Here is a 26,534-nt window from a genome sequence, read left to right on the forward strand (position 1 = left end):
AAGAAATGGGCTAGCTAGGAAAATAGTAGACTTAAACAGATTAAACAATCACGTCCTCAAACCTGAGCTGCACTAGTAGCAGATAAAATCCACGAAGGGAGTGTACATATGATCAGAGAGAAAAAAAATAGTTACATTAAATGAAAATATTGAATAAAAGATCTCCAGGTCTGTTCAAATTTAACTGAGGTATCATAAAGACTACTTCTGATTTTTTCCAAATTTAGACACAGTATCGTTTAAGAGAACCAAAAAAACATAGTTGGGACATTAATCTCTTTCCAATGTTGCAAAATACACCTTTTCGCCACTAAAGTAAGAAGTGCAATCATTCTACGCGCTGAGGGGGATAAATTATTAGAAGTTTTAGGTAATCCAAAGATGGGGAGAAATATCACAATTCAAAACCTTTGAAACAATATTAAAAATGTCTTTCCAAAAAGTTTCCAGAGTAGGACAAGACCAAAACATATGGGTTAAGGAAGCTATCTCCCCATGACATCTATCACAAAGAGGGTTAATATGAGAATAAGAACGAGCTAATTTATCTTTAGACGTGTGTGCTCTATGGACAACTTTAAATTGAATTAAGGAGTGTTTGGAACAGATAGAGGAAGTACTGACTAGTTGTAAAATATGAGCCCAGTCATCCTCCGGGATAGTAAGGCCCAATTCCTTTTCCCAGTCAGTCCTAATCTTATCGAATGGAGCTATCCTAAGGTTCATGATAGTATTATAAATAATAGCCATTACACCTTTCTGACACGGGTTGAGGTTAATGATAGCGTCTAAAATATTTGTAGGGGGTAACGCCAGAAGGGAAGAAAGTATGGTATTTAGAAAATTTCTAACTTGCAAATACCTTTTTTAAAAAAAAAAAAAAAAAAAATGTGTTCTTGGTAAATTGTATTTGTTAGATAACTGTTCAAGAGACATAAGGGAACCATCTGAAAATAAGTCCAAAAACCGTGATATACCATTGGTCTTCCAAATTTGAAAGGCCCGGTCCATAGAGGAGGGGAGAAAAAATATATTGCCAATAATAGGGATCACTAGCACAAATTGATTAAGATCGAAAAATTTTCGGAATTGAAACCAGATGCGTAGGGTATGTTTAACTATCGGGTTGCAAACCTGTTTATAGTGTTTCAAATCGGAAGGAAGAGAAGAACCAAATATAGAGCCAAGTGCATAGCCTTGAACAGAATGTAATTCCAAAACTACCCATTTAGGAATGGATAGTATATCTTGGTCAAGTAACCAAAATTTCATGTGTCGAATATTAATTGCCCAATAATAAAATCTAAAATTAGGTAATGCGAAGCCTCCATCTCTCTTAGCTTTCTGTAGATATATTCTATCCAATCTCGGGTTTTTATTTTGCCAAATAAATGAAGAGATTTTAGAGTCTACTTTATCAAAAAAGGATTTTGGAACAAAAATTGGTAATGCCTGAAATATATACAAGGATTTTGGCAGAATAAACATCTTAACAGCATTAATAAGACCGGTCAAAGTTAAATAAAGTGGAGACCAGTTAAAGGAAGGTTGTGTAATGTGATCAATTAAGGGTAAGAAGTTAGTCTTAAATAAATTCTTATGTTTGCAGGTAATTTTAATCCCAAGATATGAAAAATGATTATTAAACAGCAGGTTCTGATGTAAGGGAACTTGCTTATTAATAGGGAAAAGTTCACTCTTATTAAGACTTAATTTGTATCCTGAAAAAAGGCTAAATTGTGCTAATAAATCTAAAGCTGCTGGAATAGATCTTTGAGGATTAGAAATATATAAAAGTAAGTCATCAGCATAAAGTGATACTTTATGAGACTTTAACCCACGAGTTGTACCAATAATATTAGGAGATTCTCCAATAGCAATTGCAAGAAGTTCTAATGCTATATCAAATAATAAAGGGCTAAGAGGACAACCTTGTCTGGTACCTGGAAAAAGAGGAAAAAAAGGTGAATTTAGAGTGTTAGTACTAACTGAGGCCATAGGAGAATGGTATAACAATTTGATCCAGGATATAAATTTCGGGCTGAAGTTAAACATTTCAAGCACCTTAAATAAGTAGGGCCATTCAAAGGCTTTTTCAGCGTCAAGGGAAATGACGCATTCAGGATCATTTTGTGATAGGGTGTAGACAATATTTAAAAGTGTACGAATATTATAAAAAGAGTAGCGATCCTTAATAAAACCCGTTTGGTCTTACGAAATAATATAAGGAAGTATTTTTTTTATAGTCTATTTGCTAATAATTTAGAAAAAAATCTTAGAGTCAACATTTAACAAGGATGTTGGTCTGTAAGATGCACATTGAGCGTGGTCTTTATCCTCCTTTAATATTAAAGAGATTGATGCTCTATAGACAGATTCTGGTACTTTACCAAGTTTTAATGAGGCCTCCAGAACCCTGGATAACCAGGGGACTAATGAGGGTGCAAAAGATTTTAAAAATTCCACGGTAAACCTATCAGGGCCAGGAGCTATCCCCGAGTTCATAGAAAAAATAACATTCTTAATCTCATCAGTAGTAAAGGAAGTTTCTAATATAGAAGGTATATCGTGTGTAATCTTAAGGAAGTCTAGGTTATCTAAAAGGTCACACATATGTTTAGAATCTCGTGGAGATTCTGATTGATATAAAGAGGAATAAAAGTCGAAAAGGATTGACTAATCTCAGCTTGATCAAACGTAAGTTGATCTTTTTGATTATAAATCTGATTAATTTGAAATTTAATGGAGTTAGTCTTCAGCTGATTAGCCAACAGTTTACCAACTTTGTCACTATGTATATAAAATTCGCGTCTTATCTTCATTAATTGATTTGCAATAGAGGACGAAAGTAATAAAGAAAAAAAGAGGATCTATAAAGTAATTTGAGATTGTTTTCATTATCCTTCAAAATGCTAGAGTGAGCTGGGTATCTGCCTATCATTTGGGATTTTCAAATCTGGTTACATACAAGTCTTGGATAAACACTAATTTCATGGTTGAATTTGCATGCAAACAGTACAAAGGGATTTGCATTATTCTGTTATATAGTTGTACAATATATACTGAAGAGTTTACACTCCAGTTGAACCATTCCTGTCTTGCTATTAAAACAAGTGAGCTGAGCAGTCTTTTGTCATTCCAGGGTTACGTTCTGCTGTGAACCCAACACACAGACTGTTCTGTGCTTCCTGCATCAGTCTGTTGAATTGAGAAGGGTGTGACTGGAAGTCTATATTTCCTTTGCACTCTACTAGAAACCTTTGTACATTAGTGTGGTCACATTTAGGCAGCATGCCAAACATTTAAGTACTGTTTGGAGAGGTGAGGAGCTAACAATAAGTAAGTAAAAGCTTGAGAGTGGTTTTAACACCCAGTAAAGCCACCCAGACTGTGATGGGTGGGGATAATAATTATATTTGAAAATCCTGATTTTAATCCTCACAATCAATCTATTTCCATTGTAAACTGAATGAAAATTATGTCCAAGTGCATTTATCTGATGGTAAACACTTTCCATTTTACTCATTTTGACCAGGACTCCCATATTGTAAAAGAGCTGGATGGGAAAGAGCTTGTCAAATGTGTTCAGGAGGGGTTCCTTAATTAGTACACAGAGGTCACACCTAGAGAGAGTGTGATATCAGATCTCCTTTTAGGGAATGAGATGGAACAGGTTATAGAAGAGTGTGCTGGCAAACATCTTGGATCTAATTATCATTAATTCCTTTAGTTTCAAGATAATTATGGAGAAAGATAGATCTGGTTCTCAGGTTGGATTCTGAAGAAAGGCCAAATGTGATGGCATCAGAAAGGATCTGATGAGAGTGGATTGGGAAAGGTTTGTTTTCTGGCAAAGGAGTGCTTAATAAGTGGGAGGCCTTCAAAATTGAAATTTCGTAAATTCAGAGTGTGTACATTCCTGTCAGAATAGAAGGCAAGGATAACACTTTAGGAAGCACAGGTTTTTGAGAGATATTAAGGCCCTGTTTCAGAAGAAGAATGAGGTACATAGCAGGTAAAGGCAGGAAGGAACAAATGGGACATTTGAGTATAAGAAATGCAAGAGAATGCTTAAGGAAATTGGGAGGGCTGAAAGAAGGCATGAAGTTGCCCAAGCAGACAGAGTGAAGAAGAATCCCAAAGACTTCTATACATATATTAAGAGGAAAAGGATTACAAGGGACAAAATTGGCTCTCTTGAAGACCAGAGTGGCTATTTATGCATGGGGTTGCAAGATGTGGGGCAGATCTTAAAAGGGTGTTTTGGCATCAGTATTTTCTCCAGAGATGAGCACAGAGTCTAGAACTGAGACAAGATAGCAATGAGGTCATGGATTGTATACAGATTAGAGGAGGAGAAGGTGCTTGTTGCTTGAGACAAATTAGGATGGATAAATCCCCAAGTCCTGACAGCATGTTCCCATGGACTTTGTGGGAAGGTAGTGTAGAAATTGCAGGGGCCCTAACAGCAGTATTTAAAATGTCTTTAGCGGCAGGTGAGGTGCTGGAGGACTAAAAGATAGCTAATGTTGTTCCATTGTTTATGAAAAGCTCGAAGAATAAGCCGGAAAACTTTAGGCCGGTGAGTCTGACATCAGTAGTGGGTAAGTTACTGACGTGTATTCTGTGTAGCAGTGACTTGAAAACAAACCAAAACTGCTCAGAGACTGACTATGAGGGTTGACACTATGACGCACTTTCCACAATAATGAAGTTCCAAAGTTCAAGAGAGTATGTGCAATCCTTTATTAGGAATTAGCAAAGATGAACAATCTTGTAGCAAAAAAACTAACAAAACTAAAACTAGCGATATAGTGAAACTAACAAAGTTAGTGGTACTAAGCAGCAAAACTAACGATCTTAGCGTAATAGAGAAATTAATGATCTTGGTGTTCCAATTCGTGATTGAAGCTGTAGCGGTCAATGAAAAAATAGCACCCTGTGGTTCACTCCTGGCTCTTAATTAGACTAAACTGAGCCTGAAGACAAAGTGTGAATACATAACTATGTTCATTTCCTTTTACTATGCCCCAAACCACATGACAAAACACCCATAATAAATTTGCAACACAATACAATATAGACAGACAGAAAAATAGATACATGGCTCCTTTACTCTGGGACTGGATATTTGGATAGACAGTTTGGGAGTGGCTAGAGCTAGAGGTCATGGCTCAAGCCTAAAATGTGAAATGGTTAAGGGAGACATAGAACCATAGAACATTACAGCACAGAACCAGGCCTTTTGGCCCTTCTTGGCTGTACCAAACCATTTTTCTGCCTAGTCCCACTGAACTGCACCTGGACCATATTCCTCCATACACCTCTCATTCATGTACCTGTCCAAGTTTTTCTTAAATGTTAAAAGTGAGCCCGCATTTACCACTTCATCTGTCAGCTCATTCCACACTGCCACCACTCCCTGTGTGAAGAAGCCCCCCCCATGTTCCTTTTAAACTTTTCCCCCTTCACCCTCAACCCATGTCCTCTGTTTTTTTTCTCCCCTTGCCTCAGTGGAAAAAGCCTGCTTGCATTCACTCTATCTATACCCATCATAATTTTATATACCTCTATCAAATCTCCCCTCATTCCTCTACGCTCCAGGGAATAAAGTCCTAACCTAGTCAACCTTTCTCTGTAACTGAGTTTCTCAAGTCCCGACAACATCCTTGTAAACCTTTTCTGCACTCTTTCAACCACAATACTCCAAATTTGGCCTCACCAATGCCCTATACCATAACATTCCAACTCTTACACTCAATACTTTGATTTATAAAGGCCAATGTACTAAAAGATCTATTTATGACTCTATCTACCTGTGACGCCACTTCCAGGGAATTTTGTATCTGTATTTCGAGATCCCTCTGTTCTACTGCACTCCTTAGTGCCCTACCATTTACTTTGTATATTCTACCTTGGTTTGTCCTTCCAAAGTGCAATACCTCACGCTTGTCTGTATTAAACTCCATCTGCCATTTTTCAGCCCATTTTTCCAGCTGGTCCAAGTCCCTCTGCAAGCTTTGAAAACCTTCCTCACTGTCCACTGCACCTCCAATCTTTGTATCACCAGCAAATTTGCTGATCCAATTTACCACATTATCATCCAGATCATTGATGTAGATGACAGATAACAATGGACCCAGCACTGATCCCTGTGGCACACCACTAGTTACAGGCCTCCACTCTGAGAAGCAATCCTCTACTACCACTCTCTGGCTTCTTCCATTGAGCCAATGTCTAATCCAGTTTACTACCTCTCCATGTATACCTTGCGACTGTATCTTCCTAACTAACCTCTCATGCAGGACCTTGTCAAAGGCCTTACTGAAGTCCATGTAGACAACATTCACTGCCTTCCCTTCATTCACTTTCTTGGTAACCTCCTCGAAAATCTCTAATAAATTTGTTGAACATGACCTACCACACACAAAGCCATGTTGACTCTCTCTATTAAGTCCCTGTCTATCCAAATACTTGTAGATCCTATCTCTTGGTACTCCTTCCAATAACTTACCTATTACTGACGTCAAACTCACCGGCCTATAATTTCCCGGATTACTTTTCGATCCTTTTTTAAACAACGGAACAACATGTGCTATCCTCCAGTCCTCCGGCACCTCACCTGTAGATACTGACATTTTAGATATATCTGTCAGGGCCCCTGCAATTTCAACACTGGTCTCCTTCAAGGTCCGAGGGAATACTCTGTCAGGTCCTGGGGATTTATCTACTCTGATCTGCCTCAAGATAGCAAGCACCTCCTCTTCTTCAATCTGTATAGGTTCCATGACCTCACTACTTGTTTGCCTTATTTCCATTGACTCCATGCCAGTTTCCTTAGTCAATACAGATGCACAAAACCCATTTAAGATCTTCGCCATTTCTTTTGGTTCCATACATAGCTGACCACTCTGATCTTCAAGAGGACCAATTTTATCCCTTACTATCCTTTTGCTCTTAATATACCTGTAGAAGCTCTTTGGATTATCCTTCACCTTGACTGCCAAAGGAACCTCATGTCTTCCTTTAGCCCTCCTGATTTCTTTAAGTTTTTTTTGCACTTTTTATACTCCTCAAGCACCTTATTTGCTTCCTGTTTCCTATAAATGTCATGCATCTCTCTCTCTCCCTCTTTATCAGAGTTCCAATATCCCTTGAGAACCAAGGTTCCTTATTCTTAGTCACTTTGCCTTTAATCCTGACAGGAAAATACAAACTCTGCACTCTCAAAAGGGGTCAGAGGGGGAGGATCTTAATTCAGAGAGTGGTAGAGTGTGGAATGAGCTGCCAGTGGAAGTAGTGAATGTAGGTGGGTTTGATTTCACTATTTTAAGAGAAATTTGATCAGGTATATAGATCAGAGGGCTATGGTCCATGTGCAGGCTGATAGAACTAGGCAGAGTAATAGGCACAGACTGGATGAGCCGAAGGGTCTTTCTCTGTGTTGTAGTGTTCTGAGACTCCAGAGTTAGAGGATCTTAAATATAATTTAAACGTAGCCCTTTCCTGTAATTTTGGCAGCTAGTTGAAATTTCATGCCTGCCTTGAATCAATCACAAAGCAGCTTTTCTATAATTCACCACACTTAATGAACGCACTCATGATATTTGATTTAATTAATAGTTAACATGAAATCACCTCATGCAGCTAACTATCCAAAGTGATATTAAAACCTTCAAATCTCAAAACCAGGGTTTGGCATTCAGGACTGAGCTGAGAAGAAATTTCTTAATGCCGTGGTAGTGAATCTTTGTAGTTTTCTGCCAACAGGGATGTGGAGGCTCAGTTGAATTCAAGACTGAATTTTTTAGATACAAGACCATAAGACATAGGAGCAGAATTAGGCCATTCAGCCCAGTGAGTCTGCTCCGCCATTCCATCATGGCTGATCCCAGATCCCACTCAACCCCATACACTTGCCTTCTCACCAAATCCTTTGAGGCCATGACCAATCAGGAAACTATCAACCTCCGCCTTGAATATACCCATGGACTTGGCTTCCATCGCAATCTGTGGCAGAGCATTCCACAGATTCACTGCTCTCTGGCTAAAAGAAATTCTTCTTTACCTCTGTTGTAAAAGGACCCCCTCAATTTTAAGGCTGTGCCCTCCAGTTTTGGATTCTCCAAACACAGGAAACATCCTTTCCATATCCACCCTATCTAGTCTGTTTCAATGAAATACCCATACTTTCTTCTAAATTCCAGTGAGTACAGGCCCAAAGCTGCCAAATGTTCCTCATATGTTAACTCCTTTATTCCTGGAATTGTCCTTGTGAACCCCCTCTAGACTCTCTCTAATGACAACACATCCTTTCTGAGATATGGGGTCCAAAACTGTTAACGATACTCCGTGCAGCCTGACTAGTGTCTTATAAAGGCTCAGTATTATCGCCTTGTTTTTATATTCTATTCCCCTTGAAATACAAAAATGTATTATCATACATTGTCCTACACTGTATTCCATCTGCCACTTTTTTGCCTATTCTTCCAATTTGTCCTGTTGCAATCACATTGCTTCCTTAGCACTACCTACCCCTCCACCCAACTTCATATCATCCACAAACTTTGCCACAAAGCCATCAATTCCATTATCCAAATCATTGACAAACGATGTGAAAAGTAGCAATCCCAATACTGACTAGTCACTGGAAGCCAACCAAAAAAGGCCTCCTTTATTCTGCCGCACTGCCTCCTGCCTGTCAGCCATTCCTCTATCCATGCCAGTATCTTTCTTGTTACACGATGGGATTTTATCTTGTTAAGCAGCTTCAGGTGTGGCACCTTATAAAATATAAAGTGAGTTGAGAAGTATGGGCTACATACAGTGAAGTGATGCTGAAGTAAAAGATAAAAGATCAGCCAATATCTTGTTGAATGAGTAGCCACAAAGAGCCAAATGGCTGACTTTTGCTTCTATCTCAAGTTCTTAGTTAAAGTGATGGATATCTCTGGAACTCACTGTTTCATTTTTAACGCCTGCATTTGTACCATTCTCTAGTTAGTTACTGCACTATCATTAATATCAACCATTGTTGTTGAGCAATGTATATGTGTCCTTTAAAAATCCAGAAACCTATTTTCATTTTATAGGCTTACTTCTATATCTTTTCATGCTTTATATTTGATATAGATATCAAATAATGTTGGAAGCAACATGGCTAAAAATTCTGCTTGGCTTTAAGTTGCTTTTTTGGGAAGGATTATAATATTAAATTAGTGCTGCTCTTTTTGATGGAGTAGGATGATTATTGGATTTGCTAGTGTTAAGGGACATTGAAACCTTGGGTCACAATCTGAGTGTCCTAACAACCTTTTTCACAGTGACTTTGATAAGCAATGGCAATGATATTGTGTGCTTTTTCATAAGGGTTAGATGGTAATAATTATTTATAAAATAACATGCTGAACTAAGTTAAATCAGCAAAGGTTGGTGATCGGGATTATTTGGAGATTATGAAGAACAAAAGAAGTTTAGTGTGGTGGATCCAAGAAAGATTAAGAATATTTCCAAAATATCTGGATGCGAGGTAGTGTGTAAGAGTCCATTTAGCAAGATAATACTTTGACACCTATGTCAGAGTTTGTACTTTTAAGTCCCAATCTAGAGGTGAGAGCACAAAGGAAAAGGTTTTTACTCCAGAGCGGTGCTTAGGAGCTGCTGAACTACTTAATGGCTGTGTTTGTCAATGAGATGCTAAATTAGCACCCCAATTCTCCCCTGTGTGGAGGTATTATTTCAAAATTAGGCAGAGGTCTGTATATTCCTTAGCTAACTCCTAAAGAATATAATTTGCTCATAAGTAAATTTTATTGTTTATACTATACGTGCATAATTGCCTGTCATGTTCTTTGGTGTCATCTTATCCATCCCTACAACCTGTTGCAGACACTCCTACTTTTAGAGATTTGCCCTGCACTTGTAACATTGGGGTAGAGGTCACACCCTGCTTCAACAATTTACTTTGGGATCTCTCCCTCTGCTTCCCTTATTCCCTTCCTTCCCCTTTCTACATCTTTTTTTGTCCTGCTCCTCCCCTTCACATTTGCTTTTGCTGGAGATATTTCACTCAATTAATAATCTAGCATTAAGTCATAGTTTATATTTAGTTTCAGTATTAAAGAGCACTTTTTGATCTCAAGCATGTTTTCTGTCCTGCGTTGGTAATTATATCATATAGTATTAATGAGGGCTCCCTCACAGCACTCCCACCACCCCATCCCCCTCCTTCAGTCTCCCATATAAGCATTCTATATTTTGTTTTACTTTGAAAAGTCAGATGTAACAGTGTTCTGCAGTTATTTTCCTAATTGGCCTTCTCCTGCTTTATTGCAGATGGAGGAGAATTGCCCTCCTTACCCATTATACTTTTCAGTCTTTTTGCTTCAACACAATAAAATGTATTTTCTTGATTTCAAACTATGAGAAAATCAATAATGCTCATTGAAAATATTTTGATTGTATGTTAAGCATTTTAGCTTTTCTATTGTGTAACATTGATTTTATGCAGACAGGAGGCACAAAAATGCAATAGACATTATCGACATAGGATCACATACAGGCTATGTGCTGTTTAGAATTGCAATGATATTCATCTATCCTTATGATTTGGATGGTCATAAATAAAACATGGTTTGATATGTATAATCCATTTGGTGCCTAAAAGTATAATAAAGTCTTATCATTGATTAAAGTCCATTTTCCAGATCTGCGAGTTGGAAAATAGCCGTTTAATGTAGCAGAGCTTTACTGAGCAAGTTCAAGGTTCATGTGGGCGATGCTATCAGGTAACAAAAGAAAATAGTATTGGTGGTATGGCATCAATCTAATTAGCATGTGTCTAATATCAGAGTATTAAATCTGGGATTTAATATGATAGTTAAATTTCAGTGTGCAGTTTATTTCTTGAATTTTTATGCCAAGAACCTGACAGTTTAACAACAGACTTCCATATTTCTTTTAAAATTGTGGTTGGCTGAGTCAATCACAGAATATTTGTGGCATAGAAAGAGCTTGTTCAACCTGCTGTGTATACTGACAGTTTGCAAGTATCGTGCAGCTCAGCTTTTACCACAATTCTATATTAGTTTGTATTCTGATGCTATAGTTTCAACAAGGAACTAGCTAGTTAATCCTGCCTCTGCAGCTACCTCTGCCAGTACATTTCTGATCCTATGTATACTTTTAAAAAATATATATTTTCCTTTATTACTTTTGGTCCTGTTGACAATCACCTTCACCTTTATTTCATGGCCCATGGAGCTTTACCACTAGTCAGTGGTAAGTTTTTCCTCTGTGGTCAGTCTGTATCTTTCAAGCTCTTCAGCAGCTATGCTTACAAATAAAATAATTAGTTGTCTTCACTACACAAGAATGCTTCAGCTCTGAAATCATTTCAGTAACTTGTTACTGCATCCTCTCCAAGGTGTTCAGAGTGTTAATCATAATTTCTAAGTTCTTGTACTTTCTGCCTTTATTTATAGAGCCCAAGTACTCTTTAAACCATTTTCTCACCTGCTGTCGATTTCAACAAACTATATACATCTTCCCCTTCTCTGTTCTTGTACCAATTATTTTGGATCCTCCTGGTTGTACAGCAAAGAAATGTGACCTTCAGCCCATGTTCTTGCTGACCTTTTGGCTATCCACGTCTTGTCTACTTAAATGTCCGTGTAAATGCTTCTTCAATGCCACTGATTCCGCCATCCCCTGTAGCAGTATGTTTGAGACTCTAGTTGGGGAACAAACTTGCCCCTTCAGTCCCCTTTAAAACTTCTACCTTTCATATTAAAACTGTGCCCTCTTGCTTCTGATACCTCTTCCACTTGAGAGGGATTTTGACTATACATCTTATCTTTGCATTTCAATCTTTTATTCTTTAATCAAGTCACCCTTCAGACTCCATCATGCACATCGATATACTTTTAGGAAAATAGGAAACAGTGCTGTCTAAACCCAGTCTAAACCAGGGATCCCCAACCTTGTTTGCATCGCGGGCTGGTTTAATATTGACAATATTCTTGCCGACTGGCTGACGGGGCGGTGTGTGATGTTGAAGTAGTGCTGCCAACTTTCTCACTCCCAAATAAGGGACAAAAGTAGTGGTCACTTGTGTTTACCCCGAGAAAGACTACCATGACCATGAAGCCTTGTGCGGGCACCTGTGTGCACATGTGTGACGTGCGCATATGTGACATGCTGATTCTTTTTTCTACAAATCAGTTTTGGCTTAATCTTCCCGATTCTGTTAAGTGAAACTACACTGTACATACATTATTTCTACCTTATGTAGGCTGTGTATTTATCATATCATTCCTGCCTTTACTATACGTTAGCGTTATTTTGGGTTTTATGTGTTATTGGTATGATTTGGTAGGTTATTTTTTGGGTCTGGGAATGCTCAAAAATTTTTCTCATATAAGTTAATGGTAATTGCTTCTGCGCTTTATGCCATTTCGGCTTACGAACGGTTTCATAGGAACACTTTACCTTAGCAGGGGAAATACGGGACAAGGGCGGTCCTGTATGGCAGGGGCCCCCAACCTTTCTCGCACTGCGGACCGGCTTAATGTTGACGATATTCTTGCGGACTGGCCGATGCGGTGGGGGGGGGGCGGGGGGCGGTGTAGGGTTGCGAACGGACAAGAGTAGCAGTCAAATACATTGTGTTTACCCCGAGAAAGACTACAGTGACCATGAAGCCTTGCGTGGGCACCAGTGCGCATGCATGTATGTGCTGATTTTTTTCTACAAATCGTTTTTGGCGATTCTGTCCGGTGGGGGGAGGGGGTGTTACTCATAACCAGAATATAGGAGATAAGTGGCTAATACACTCAATTTAGTTTCTAAAAGGGTTTATCTAATGATTTTAATATTAAACACACAGCGCATATTTTCCTCACATGAATACAGTGATAAGTCAATTATCAGGGGAGGACAGGGGAGCTTGAAGTAAGTGTTGAATGAACTTCCAGTAGAAGTGGTAGAGGCAGGTTCGATATTATCATTTAAAGAAAAGCTGGATAGGTATACGGACAGGAAAGGAATGGAGGGTTATGGGCTGAGTGCAGGTCGGTGGGACTAGGTGAGAGTAGCGTTCGGCATGGACTAGAAGGGCAGAGGTGGCCTGTTTCTGTGCTGTAATTGTTATATGGTTATATAAGTCACTTATGATGCTATTGACATAACATTTTAAGTAACGTTTGGATATTAAACACACAGCACATATTTTCCCTGTATGAACATATAAAATCACTGCAACACACCAATATCACTGAATCAGTGGGAGCCCTGGGCTTGTTTTCCTGCAGCAAAACGGCCCCGTCGAAGGGTGATGGGAGACAGCGACACTCAAAGGGGGTTCCTTATGTCCAGTCTGTTCCGCAATTTAGTTTTCGTTGCATTAATTGCAGAAAACCCTGCTTCGCAGAGATATGTTGGAAATGGAAGCAACGTTTTCAGTGCTTTCGTGGCCATCTCAGGATATTTAGCCTTGACTTTGATCTGGAATGCTGGCAGAGATGTTATGTCAAACATACTTTTCAGCCTGCTGTCATTTGCAAGCTCGAGGAGTTGATCTCCTTCCTGCGCTGACATGGATGACGCGTGGGTAATTACCTCACGTGTAATGACCTCGCGTGAGTTAAAGTTTAACAGTGGGCGTGACAGGGAATGAGGACAGGTGCAGCTGACTCATATCACCAAATCATATCGTTTCCTCGCAGCCCAGTAGCACATGCTTTGCGGCCCCGGTGATTGGGGACCGCTGCTGTATGGGACAAACCAATTTAGCCCAATATACAGGATGTCCCGGCTAATACGGGACAGTTGGCAACCCTATGTTCAAGTTCAACAGTATGTGACAGGGAATGAGGAAAGGTGCAGCTGACTCGTATCGTTTCATATCGCCAAATCATATTGTTTCTTCGTGGCCTGGTACCGGTGGTTGAGGACCACTGGTCTAAACCATTAATGTGCAGTATATCAAGAAAATCAGTGGTTTTTGTGCCAATTCCCAGAGACTGTGAACAAGTCCCTCTAGAGGGGGATGGGGTTGGAGGTGGAGAAATAGTAATCTTTCATCATATTTCCTGTGGCTTATTGACTGATTTTTGGGATGGAAAATGTTTCTGAACTTCAATGTGGCTAAGCAATAATGGGAATCAAAGAAATAGTTTGCTGAAACATTTGAACTTGAGGTATGTTACCAAACCTGAGTTACTCTTTTGACTTGGTGAGACTGATTTGAAAGTGGTTCATAAAGTGGGTGGCTTGGCAGCTAAATTAGATACGAGGCTAAATGACTCATTGCCACTCTTGAAACACATGTAGAAATGACACCCAGTAGATCATTGAATTTGTTTTTAATGCTGTTAACGAACCTATCACCTGATTATGTTGTCAATACACAGTATCACTTGTCTCATTAAGCTGTTTTTTTCTGATATTAAAACAAAACATGAATCATGTTGGGGGCATAATCGTTGTCATAGTCATTAGCTGCTTCCTCGTGCCTTGTTTTATTAGAAGAACTGATAATTCCCAACTCGTTTGGTTCTAATTGACCCATAATCCATATCAGAAGAAATTATACTCTGCTCATTTTGGCTGGTTTATGCAGCTCATTTGTGGAATACACATTACAATAATAACAGCAACTTGCAATTGCTTATCTTTTTTTAATATACTGAAATGTCCAAAGCTAGTTATGGGCTCTGAAAATGGCTTTAAATATAATTTGAATAAAGCCATTTGTATATTCATTTTTCATCTGCCAGGAGTAAGCTTGGGCGGTATTTCTAGGTATACTCTTAATCGAGTGAAACCCCTTTTTACCCGGCATCTCCAGACACAGGCTCATTAACCCCTCGCTAACAGCTACTGGACTCAGAGGTGAGAAAACCAGCTTTTTCAAACTCCATACGTCTAGGGTCGGTATGACTTGGGTCCCACCAAAACCAGGAAGTTGGGATGTCTCGATCACCTGAACCCTGATTTGCATTAATGCTGCGTAAATGCTGCCCCCAGGCATTTAGCTGTCAGCAAGAAATAACAGATCATACACCGCATACAATTATATAGAAAGTATATTTATAAATGTCAACTTTATGGAACAGTTAGTAGGAAAAAGAGAAGAAATAAAAAGGGCTCATTACAGTTAACCCAGTACAAATGTGTGCATAAGTTGGAGCTCATTTTGAAATTGTCTTTAGCTCGCACGCTGGAGCCACGGTCGTGTGAAAGCACACCCCACCTTCTGAATCTTGCTTAAAATCCACCTGGAATAAACAGGCTCCCTCATGGGAGTATTGGTGCTTCCTCCTTGAAGCCATTCATCTGCAGCAAGTACGGCATCCTCAGCCATCTTCCCTCCTGTCTTCTCCCAGCTCCTGCCAAAAAGACTTCGACCCTCACCTGTATCCATCACAAAAACCTCTCCACCCAGTGTTCTGTAGAGCCTTCTCCCAATTCCATCATCCTGACTGGCTGACACAATATCCCTAAGCTGAATAACAAAGCCCCTTATCTTCAGCTCAAACCCAAACATGCTAAAAGCAGAACAGAGTGTTTTTACAGATCTGCTAAAATGAAATAACTACTGCATTGCAGTAAAAAAATCTTAACCAGGGCGTTATACAAGTATGGTGCATAGCAGTAGAAGTGTAATATTGAAGGAAGGGTGTAATATTGTTAGGAATGTGTGAGGAGGGAGACAAGGATGTAAAGTATCTTTTAAATTAATAAGAAAAGCAAATTATTTGAAATTAAGTTTTCATTTTTCATTTTTGGGGGGGGGAGGAGTAGATATGCACTGAAAATAGTAAGCCTTCATTGTTGTCAGAAGATGATAGTTCAGGGTTGTATTTTTCAGAATTGAGGCCTATGACCAGTGGTATACCACTAGGATCCATTCTGGTTCCCTCTTGTAGTAATTTTTAATGATGACTTGGATGAGAAGCTTGGTGATGTGGTTGGTGAGTTGGTGGATGACACCGCAATTGGTAGTATAGTGGACAGTTAAAGATTACCTTTGATAAGAATCCAGTCAGCTAGGAAGGTGGGCAGAATGGCAGATGGAATTTAACCCTAACAAGACCAAAGAGATAGATTTTAACAAGTTAAAACAGAGCCAGGCTCTGGAGAGTGTCACAGAAGAAAGAGAGCAAGTGGAACAAGTACAGTTTGCTGGAAATGATGAGAGGTTCTTACAAACATTTTGGCAAACCTGTCTTGATCAATCAGGACTCTAAGTACAAGAATTTAGATGTCCTGTTACAGTTGTACAAATACTTGATTATCAGGTGTAGTTCTGGTTGCCCAGCTATGGGAAGGATATTTTAAGCTGGAAAGGGTATGGAAAAGGATGCTTGTGTTCTTAGGAGAGGTCTGATAGGCTTGGGGCTGTTTTCCCTGGAGTGTAGGATGCTGAGGAGTGACCTTGACATCCTACATGCCAGGAATCACATATGCAAAATCACAAGGGGCACAGATAAGGTGGATGGTTCCAGACAAGGGGAGGTTAAAATCAAGGGATGGGTTTAAGGTGAGAGGAGAAAGATTTAAAGGGGACCTGAGAAGTAAGTTTATCCAATTAAGGTGGTGGATATCTGAAATGAGCTCCCAGAGGAAGGAATAGAGGTGGGTACAATTACAATGTTTAAAAGATACTTTAACAGAGCAGAAATAAGAAGGAGTTGGAGGGAAATAGGCCTAGCACAGTCAAATGGAACTCTTGCTCAGGTAGCTACCTTGGCTGCCGCGGGCCAGTAGGGCCTAAAGACTTGTTGCTGTGCTGTATAACTCTTCTTCTGTGTAGGAGTCTGCTTATTGTTCTTCGCAAATCAAAGGCCTGCCTATAATATTTTTGTATTTGAAGCTATTGGATAAGCTTACAGTTCCAAATTTTTTATGGAAGATATCCTAGCTATCAAATTTAAACTGTGTTCACCTCAATGTTTGGGGATGGGGAGGAACCTGCTTCTAGTTTAGTTCAATTGCCAAGATGAAGAGACAACATTTGTTTTTAAGTTTGAATGAGACTTGTAAAGTAAAATGTCAGCTTGTATTTAAGAGGTCAGAACCATGCAACATTAACATTGACGTGGTGTATTTCTACATTCACAATCAAGCGAAGATCTATCCCCAATTACGCAGGTAAACATTGTATACTGTAAGTAGATTAAGTGGATTGGAACGACAAATAGATGCATATTTCTTTTCTAAACAAAAAAAGCAGATTAACTTTATCTAACATTACAGATGCTGTCAAAATTAACTTGCTTCTTTTGGATGCAATATAAGTAAGCTTCTTCCAGATGCAAGTTAAGATGGCATTATACAAATGACCAATATAGTGACACAAGGTTTAGTTAGCACCCATTTTAAAACGTTTGTAGATGGAGACAAAGGATGTTTTTGTTGAGCTGCTTTAGTGTTTGAGATATTTGAATTGAAAAATCATAAGGACTTTTATCGTTCAAGAAGGTGGCTCACTAACCACTCCACAGGGGCAATTATGAATGGGCAATAAATTTTGCACTTGCCTGTGGCACCCATATCCTGAAGAATTATTAAATAAATCCTTTCCCAATGATAATGCATGATGCTCATTGATAGAAAGATGTCAGCAAGAAGTTTGATCTCAAGCTCTAATTATGTAAGTATTATATGATTAAAATAAACATTGGGTTAAGTGGGGCATGAAAGTGATCATTTCAGGTTATGTTGCATTGCTCAGCTAACTTCAGCTAATCAGCGCGTGCCCGGAGCAGCCGCTCTCCCCAGATTCGGAACTGCATTCTCGCCGGCATTGTTTAAACACATGCCTGTGAGCAGTCTTTTGCAAGATGAGTTCTATGGTATTGGAAAAACCTGAAAGAGCTCGTAAGGGTATTACGCTTAGCATAAAGCTAGACATAATTAAGCATTTTGATCGTGGTGAACGAAGTAAGGACAAAGTGAGTTTGGCTTGTGGAAGCTGATGAAGATGATGTTGAAGAGGTTTTGGTATCCCATGACCAAGAACTGATAGATGAAGAGCTGATGCAATTGGAAGAAAAAAGGATAACAATTGAAACTGAATGTAGTAGCGAACGGACCGGAAGTGAAGTTGTCCAGGAACTGAATGTGAAGCAACTGCGTGAGATTTTCGCTGCAATGATAAAGTACGACTTTAATTTTGAAAGGGTACGTAGGTTTAGGGGATATTTGCAAGATGGTTTGAGTCCTTACGAAGAACTGTGTGATAGAAAAATGCGCGAGGCTCAGCAGTCAAGCAAGCCTTCCACATCAGCCACAGCAGACGATGAACCTCGACCTTCGACATCAAGGTGGGAAGAGATAGAAGATGACCTGCCTGCCCTAATGGAAACAGACAATGACGAGATGACACCCCAGTGTCCCACCACCCCAACTCCCAGGCCACGGACAGATACCGATTCGTGGAGAATGCAGCAGTAGCTGGGAGGCACACAACACATCTTTAAGAAAGCTGAAACAAACATGCTAATTAATTAGGTGCCGCCGGGCACGTAATTAATTAGCATGTTTGTTTCAGCTTTTTTCTTAAAGATGTGCTGTGTGCCTCCCGGCTACTGCTGCACCCCTGCATGCTTCGCGGATTGGTATCGGTTGGTGGCCCGGAGGGTGGGGGCCACTGCACCACTCAGCCAAACACGCCATCATCAGTGTGCTCGACGCTGTCCCGATTCCGGTAAGTGATACTACGGTGTACATGCATTATTTCTACTTTATATCAGCTGTGTATTTTTAAGTGTTATTTGGTATGATTTGGCAGCTTCATAGCTTAAACATTACTGGAGAGCGCTTGCGCTATGTTTTTGCCAACAGTGCTTGTGTGAGATTTTCTGCCAATGGTGCTTGCGTGAGATTTTCGTTACAGAGAACAGTGCAGTAATGATTGTGGAAAAGTATTTCTACTTTATATAGGCTGTGTATTTATCATATCATTCCTGCTTTTACTATATGTTACTGTTATTTTAGGTTTTATGTGTTATTTGGCATGATTTGCTAGGTTATTTTTGGGTCTGCGAACGCTTGGAAAATTTTCCCATATAAATAAATGGTAATTGCTTCTTCGCTTTACGACATTTCGGCTTACGAACCGTTTCATAGGAACGCTGTACCTTCGGATGGCGGGGAAACCTGTAATATTGTATCATTTCCTCTAATACTATCAAATATTAGAACTGAAAGATAATACCATGCAGGCTGACTGAGAGTGACTTTCCTGTTGACTGACCTGCATGAATAGTTAAGCTGAGTCTCTTCTAACAGGATCAAAATTGGAATTCTTTAGTAAGTTATTCATTCATTGAATATTAAAGAATGGATATTTGTGTTAAATGGAAAATAACTCGTGTTGCTTTCCTAGAGTAGAAATCAAGGTTTATCAGTTTCAGTGATCAGTCTAATAATTTTCCCTTTACTTTCAGTATTACTGTCTCATACTGCCTTCTTTAATAATTATGTACAAGAATTTACTATAATCATTGAGACAATTTTTCAGTTCCCCTATGATATTTTCCTTTCAGGGTCAGTGCATTGCATTATTAGTAGCTTTTCTGTAGGGGCATACTTGTCAAGTAGGAAGTCTTGTGAAATTGCAAACCTTTTCCAGGTGCACTGGCTTGAGAGTGACTTGACATTTGTGTTTTGCATGTCTGTTTAAGAATGAACCAAAGAAACAAACTGTTGATGTGCCATGGTAGCAGATTTGAAATGAATAGGGCCTTGTGTGAGTTATGAAAGGGAAATAGGCCAATGATCATGCTCCTGGGTTGCTACCATGATACATATAGTATCTGCTCACTTGTGAGATTCTGCAATTGAATCCCAAATTCACTTTTCTACGAATATAGTTTCTGAGGAAGCATGGATTAATGTTGTAATGGAGGAAATATTTTCCAAGCTTCTAAGTCTTTGGTTGGAGACCAGGAAAACAGTTGTATTTCTGCAGGAGCAAACTCAAAGAACGTACCAATGAGTTACAGACGAATGAGGTGTCTGTCAGAAACTAAAGGCTGAGGAATGAATTCGAGTTCTTTCTGTCATTCTCCTTGTCACTCTGAACAATCCCCAATGCTTTCAAACATTAAGATAGTTTTGCTACTAGTTGATACTATTTGCATGTTTGTTTTCCGGTTACCTTTGCTATGACGAAGTAATATACACATATGGTTTAGGGCAGCGGTCCCCAACCACCGGGCCGTGAGGAAGCGATATGATTTGGCGATATGAGTCAGCTGCACCTTTCCTCATTCCCTGTCACGCCCACTGATCAGCCATTATGCATGCAAGGTCGTGACCCGCGCGTCATCCATGTCAGCGCGGGAAGGAGATCATCTCCTCGAGCTTGCAAATGACGACGGGCTGAAAAGTATGTTTGACATAACATCTCTGCCGGCATTCCGGATCAAAGTCAAGGCTGAATATCCTGAGATAGCCACGAAAGCACTGCAAGTGTTGCTTCCATTTCCAACATTTTTCTGCGAAGCGGAGTTTTCTGCAATGAAAACTAAATTGCGGAATAGACGTGACATAAGGAACCCCCTTCGAGTATCGCTGTCTCCCATCACCTCTCGATAGGACCGTCTTGTTGCAGGGAAACAAGCCCAGGGCTCCCACTGATTCAGCGATATTGGTGTGTTGCAATGATTTTATATATTTATACGGGGAAAATATGTGCTGTGTGTTTGATATCCAAATGTTACTTAAAATGTTATGATGCTATTAACTTATAAGTGACCCTATAATAATTACAGCACGGAAACAGGCGATCTCTGCCCTTCTAGTCCGTGCCGAATGCTACTCTCACCAGTCCCGCCGACCTGCACACAGCCCATAACCTTCCATTCCTTTCCTGTCCAATTTTTCTTTAAATGATCATATCGAACCTGCCTCTACCACTTCTACTGGAAGTTCGTCCAACACTTCAAGCTCCCCTGTCCTCCCCTGATAATTGACTTATCACTGTATTCATGCGAGGAAAATATGCGCTGTGTGTTTAATATTAAATTCGTTATATAAACCCTTTTAGAAACAAAATTGAGTGTATTACCCACTTATCGCCTATATTCCAGTAGTGATTAACATCCACTCCCACAAACAGAACCGCTAAAAAGGATTTGCTGGGGGCGGGCGGGAGGGGCGGGAATCGGCAGGTCACGATGCGCATGCGCATTGGTGCCCGCGCAAGGCTTCATGGCCATTGTAGTCTTTCTGGGTAAACAACACATTTGACTGCTACTCTTGTCCGTTGGCAACCCTAGTTTAGGGGTCCCAGCTACCTAAATTTAATGCTGTGAGGGCTGACTCTGATTACACAATAACCCAACTATTGATTGATCGATCATATCTGTGGCTATGTTTGATGTACTAAGTGACTAAATAAGCCCAGTCTGGAAACTTCCTTGATCTCTGTCACAATGATGTAAATAACCTGCGAAGCTGTAGTTGCCTGGTTTAATGTAAGCCAATTGCCATGACCACATTTTCTTACGCTTAGCTAATGCAGACAAGAAGTTTCATAGTCCCTTCACTTTGTAAACCACATCTCTTAGCAGCCAACCCCCTGCTATGGTTCTGTAGCGCAAAGCTGTATTTTAACATCAAACTGATAACTGCTTGCAATTTGCATTAGGAACTGAAGACTGGTTCTTGTTCACAACAACAAGCTGAGCCGGAATATTTGTTTGAAATTTAACAGCTCTGACTCTTTGGAAAGGTCATGCTGCTTGTCTGGAAAGCTGAGGTCAGCTTTCTTGGACACTGGAAAGTGCACATATATTACAGAGAAGGCTATGTACCTCACTGCTAAATCTGCATTTCAATCTCAATTGCTTCTTTATCTGGCATTTCAAAAGTTCACTCTAAATTATTTACAACAGCACTTCAAAATTCCCAGTTCTCCAACTTGAAGCTCCATTCTCCAGGATTAGATCTTGTCAACCAGTTCATCTGTGAAACATATTTAAATACATCTATATAATGTTTAAAAGAAACTGGCAACTTGTATGAAGTTGTATGGTTTTGTCATGAAACAAATGGTTGTAATATTTTGTGAAGGGGGTGTGAACTTTCCCAGTGGAAAGTGTTTAATTAAGCATGCACCAAGAGTCTCTAATATCAAGGAACATTTGTACTGTGCTTTCTTTAGCAATTGCATTATTCCACATGTTACGCTTCTCTCCATCACAAGACAATTCTATTTTGGCTTCATTCCTTTATCAGTAAAGTTAGAATCTTGTCATCAATCAAAATATGCTTGGTTAATTACCGTATTTTTGTACAGCAGCTGGATTGCAGTAGTATAAGTCTGCTGAAACGTTATTAAAGCATGATGGATGACGGCAAAGGGCAGAAATTTCATAACAATTAACCTGAAGCAGTATAATATTCACAATTTTTTTGGTAAAGCATACACTGTAGTTGAACAGCTGTATCCCTAAAAATGGTTCAATTTTGTGTCGGGCAGAGGGAGACTGATTTAATGGTCATCAACCATCACATGCACGTTGCTTCACTTTATAAGATCTGGGCATTACTATCTACTCTAAATTTATTCGACATTCCTCAAGGTCCATCAGAAGATGGTAGTGATTTGCTGCCTCGTATTACTGCAGTCTCCTTGGTAAAGTGCTCTCAGGAATCAAGCTCTAATGAAAATAACTTGGTGAGTTATCTGTGTGGTGCACAGTGCAACCACAACATGTGCAATCAAAGCTGTGAGTATTCAAAATGCCAGTCGGACTTCAATTAATTGTCTGCCTTGGCTGCTACTGAGCTACTCTCATATTGTTGTGCATGTGGTTGTCCAGCAAGAGGAAGTATTCTATCACTCACCTTCCTTGCAAATTGTAAATCGTTGAAAGGTCTTGTTCAGTCATGCAGTGATTTGTTTCAATGCCGAGTTGCTGATCTGTTTTACTAAGATTATTTATGTGACTTTTCAAGTTCTGGTCAGTGGGAACCCTCATAAAGCATTGGTGCTTTATGGTGGGTGAATTAATGATGCTAATTATGTTGCCATTGAATATCAAGTAGACATATTTCTACTCTCTCATAGCAGATGACAATGCTTGCATTTTGTGTGCTGCAAGTATTATTTACAGCTTAGTGCTGCCCTGAATGTTGTCCAAATCTGGATGAATGTGATCAAGGGCTTTTTCATTATTTGATTGGAGCTGGACATGTGTAAACTTGAGCAAAATAAAGTGTACTTTTGATCTTATGAGAAAGGGGACATTCTTGAAAATGGTTGGTCTTTGGATGCTGTACTGAAGAACCCTGGAAATGACTCGAGTTGTGGTCATTGACAAGTGTCATCTCAATACAGTGAGAGCATGATTAATTCCAGAATATTTTGTTTTTACTGCAGATGGAGTATCTTTGAAGCTATTCTTTTTTGACTTTGTCTCATGTGCTCCTAGTTTCTTGCTATCAATGTAGAACAGCACAGTACAAGCTGTTTGGCCCATTATGTTGTCCCAGCCTTTTAACCTACTTCAAAATCAATCTAATGCTTTCCTCCCTGGCAGTCTTCCATTTTTCTTTAATCCCTGTGCCTATCTAAGAGTTTCTGAAATATTTCTAATGTATCTGCTTCTACCACCACCCCAAGGCAACACGTCCCATTCACCCACCACTCTGTATATTTAAAAAAAAATTCTCTGACTTTCCTCCAATCACCTTAAAATGATGTCCTCTCATGTTAACCATTTCCACCCTGGGGAAAGAGATGGTATCTGTCTACTTTATCGATCCCTCTTATCATCTTAATCACCTCTCATCCTCCTTCACTCTAAAGGGAAAAGCCCTAGCTTGCTCAACATTTCCTTCCAAGATATTCTAAGAAAGAGGTGATACCTGTCTACTTTATCCAATCCAGGCAGCATCCTGGTAAGTTTCCACTTCACCTTTTCTAAAAGTTCCACATTCTTCCTATAATGACGTAACTGAACACAATACTCCAAGCACGGTCTGATCAGGGCTTTATAGAGCTAGAATATTATCTCAATCCTCCGACTAATGAAGGCCAACACACCATATGGCTTCTTAATAATCCTATCAATATGCTCGGCGTTTTCAGGGATCCATTAATGTGGACCCCAAGGTCCCCTTGTTAAGAATCCTGCTATTAACCCGGAAATCCATGATCAAATTTGGCCTTCCAAGGTGAATCACTTCACACTTTTCTAGATTGAACTCCATCTGCCACTTTTCTGTCCAGCTCATACTGTAATCTACAACAACCTTCTCCATTATCCACAGCTCCACCAACCTTTGTATCAACTGCAAACTTACTAACCCACCCCTTCCACTTCCTATCCAAATCATTTTAAAAAATCACAAAGAACAGGGATCCCAAACAGATACCTGCAGGTTACTGCTAGTCACAGACAGCCAGTCAAATTAAGGTGCTGTTCCTGTAATTTGTATTTAGCCTCAACTTGGCAGTGGAGGAGGCAGTTGACAGATATGTTAGAGTGGGAATGGGAAGGAGAATTACAATGGCTGGCAACCAAGAGATCCAGACAGCCATGATAAATGAAACAAATGTCCTCAATAAAACAGTCAGCCAATGTGTCTGCTTCTGGTGCCACTAATGTCAAGAAGGCCACTAAGAATTCTTGGTGTGTTACGAAAGGTAAATATGGGGAAGATACTTCACTGAATGTGAAGAATCAAGGATGACAAATCTTAAAGTAAAAGGTAGGCCATGAGTGACTGAAATGAGGAATTTCTTCCCAAAGAGGTGGTGAATCTTTACAATTCCCCATTCTGGAGGAATACAAAACAGATGATTAGATTTCTGGATGTTAGCGGAATCAGGAAATATGTGCTTCAGCAGGAAAATGATAGAAACATAGAAAACCTACAGCACGATACAGGCCCTTCAGCCCACAATGCTGTGCCAAGCATGTACTTACTTTAGAAATTACCTAGGGTTACCCATAGCCCTCTATTTTTCTAAGCTCCACTCCGTGTACCCATCCAAGAGTCTCTTAAAAGACCCTATTGTATCCACCTCCACCACCCGAGCCAGCAGCCCATTCCACGCACTCACCACTTTCTGTGTTTAATAAAAAAAAAACTTGCCCCTGACATCTCCTCTGTACCTACTTCCAAGCACCTTAAACCTGTACCCTCTCATGTTAGCAATATCAGCCCTGGGAATGCCTTTTATCATCTTGTATGCCTCTATCAGATTGCCTCTCATCCTCCATCGCTCCAAGAAGAAAAGGCCAAGTTCACTCAACCTATTCTCATAAGGTATGCTCTCCAATCCATGCAACATCCTTGTAAATCTCCTCTGCACTCTCTTGAGAGTATCCACATCCTTCCTGTAGTGAGGTGACCAGAACTGAGCAGAGTACTCCCAAGTGGGTCTGACCAGGGTCATGTATAGCTGTAACATTATATCTTGGCTCTTGAACTCAATCCCACTGTTGATGAAGGCCAATACACATATGCCTTCTTAACCACACAGTCAATCTGCGCAGCAGTTTTGAGTGTCCTATGGACTTGGAACCCAAGATCCCTCTGATCCTCCACACTGCCAACTGTCTTGCCGTTAATACTATATTCTGCTATCATATTTGACTTACCAAAATGAACCACCTCACACTTATCTGGGCTGAACTCCATCTGCCACTTCTCAGCCCAGTTTTGCATCCTATCAATTTCCCACTGTAACCTCTGACAGCCCTCCACATTATCCACAACACCCCCAACCTTTGTGTCATCAGCAAATTTATGAACCCACCCCTCCACTTCCTCATCTAGGTCATTTATAAAAATCATGAAGAGAAAGGGTCCCAAAACAGATCCCTGAGGCACATTACTGGACATCATCCTCCATGCAGAATATGACCCACCTACAACCACGCTTTGCCTTCTGTGGGCAAGCCAGTTCTGAATCCACAAAGCAATGTCCCCTTGGATCGCATGCCTCCTTAATTTCTCAAAAAGTCTTGTATGGGGTACCTTATCAAATGTCTTGCTGAAATCTATATACACTACATCTACTGCTCTACCTTCATCAATATGCTTAGTCACATCCTCAAAAAATTCAATCAGGCTCCTAAGGCACGACCTGCCTTTGACAAAGCCATGCTGACTATTCCTAATCATAATATGCCTCTCCAAATGTTCATAAGTCCTGCTTCTCAGGATCTTCTCCGTCAACTTACCAACCACTGAAGTAAGACTCACTGGTCTATAAATTCCTAGGTTACCTCTACTCTCTTTCTTGAATAAGGGAACATCTGTAACCCCCCAGTCCTTCAGGACCTCTCCCATCTCCATTAATGATGCAAAGGTCATTGCCAGAGGCTCAGCAATCTCCTCCCTTGCTTCTCACAGTAGCCTGGGGTACATCTCATCCGGTCCCGGTGACTTATCCAACTTGGTGCTTTTCAAAAGCTCCAGCACATCCTTTTTCTTAATGTCTATATGCTCAAGCTTTTCAGTCCACTGTAAGTCATCCCTATGATCGCCAACATCCTTTTCCA

General features: G+C 39.9%; 1 protein-coding gene across 3 annotated transcripts in view; it reads left to right on the forward strand.

Annotated features, from left to right (window-relative positions):
* The window catches only part of LOC140196674 (serine/threonine-protein phosphatase 2A 55 kDa regulatory subunit B gamma isoform), a 300,816-nt gene that overhangs the window by 248,427 nt on the left and 25,855 nt on the right, over window positions 1-26,534 (forward strand). The window lies entirely within an intron of this gene.

The sequence above is a fragment of the Mobula birostris genome, chromosome 4 (genome assembly GCF_030028105.1).
Source record: "Mobula birostris isolate sMobBir1 chromosome 4, sMobBir1.hap1, whole genome shotgun sequence".
Lineage (NCBI taxonomy): Eukaryota > Metazoa > Chordata > Chondrichthyes > Myliobatiformes > Myliobatidae > Mobula > Mobula birostris.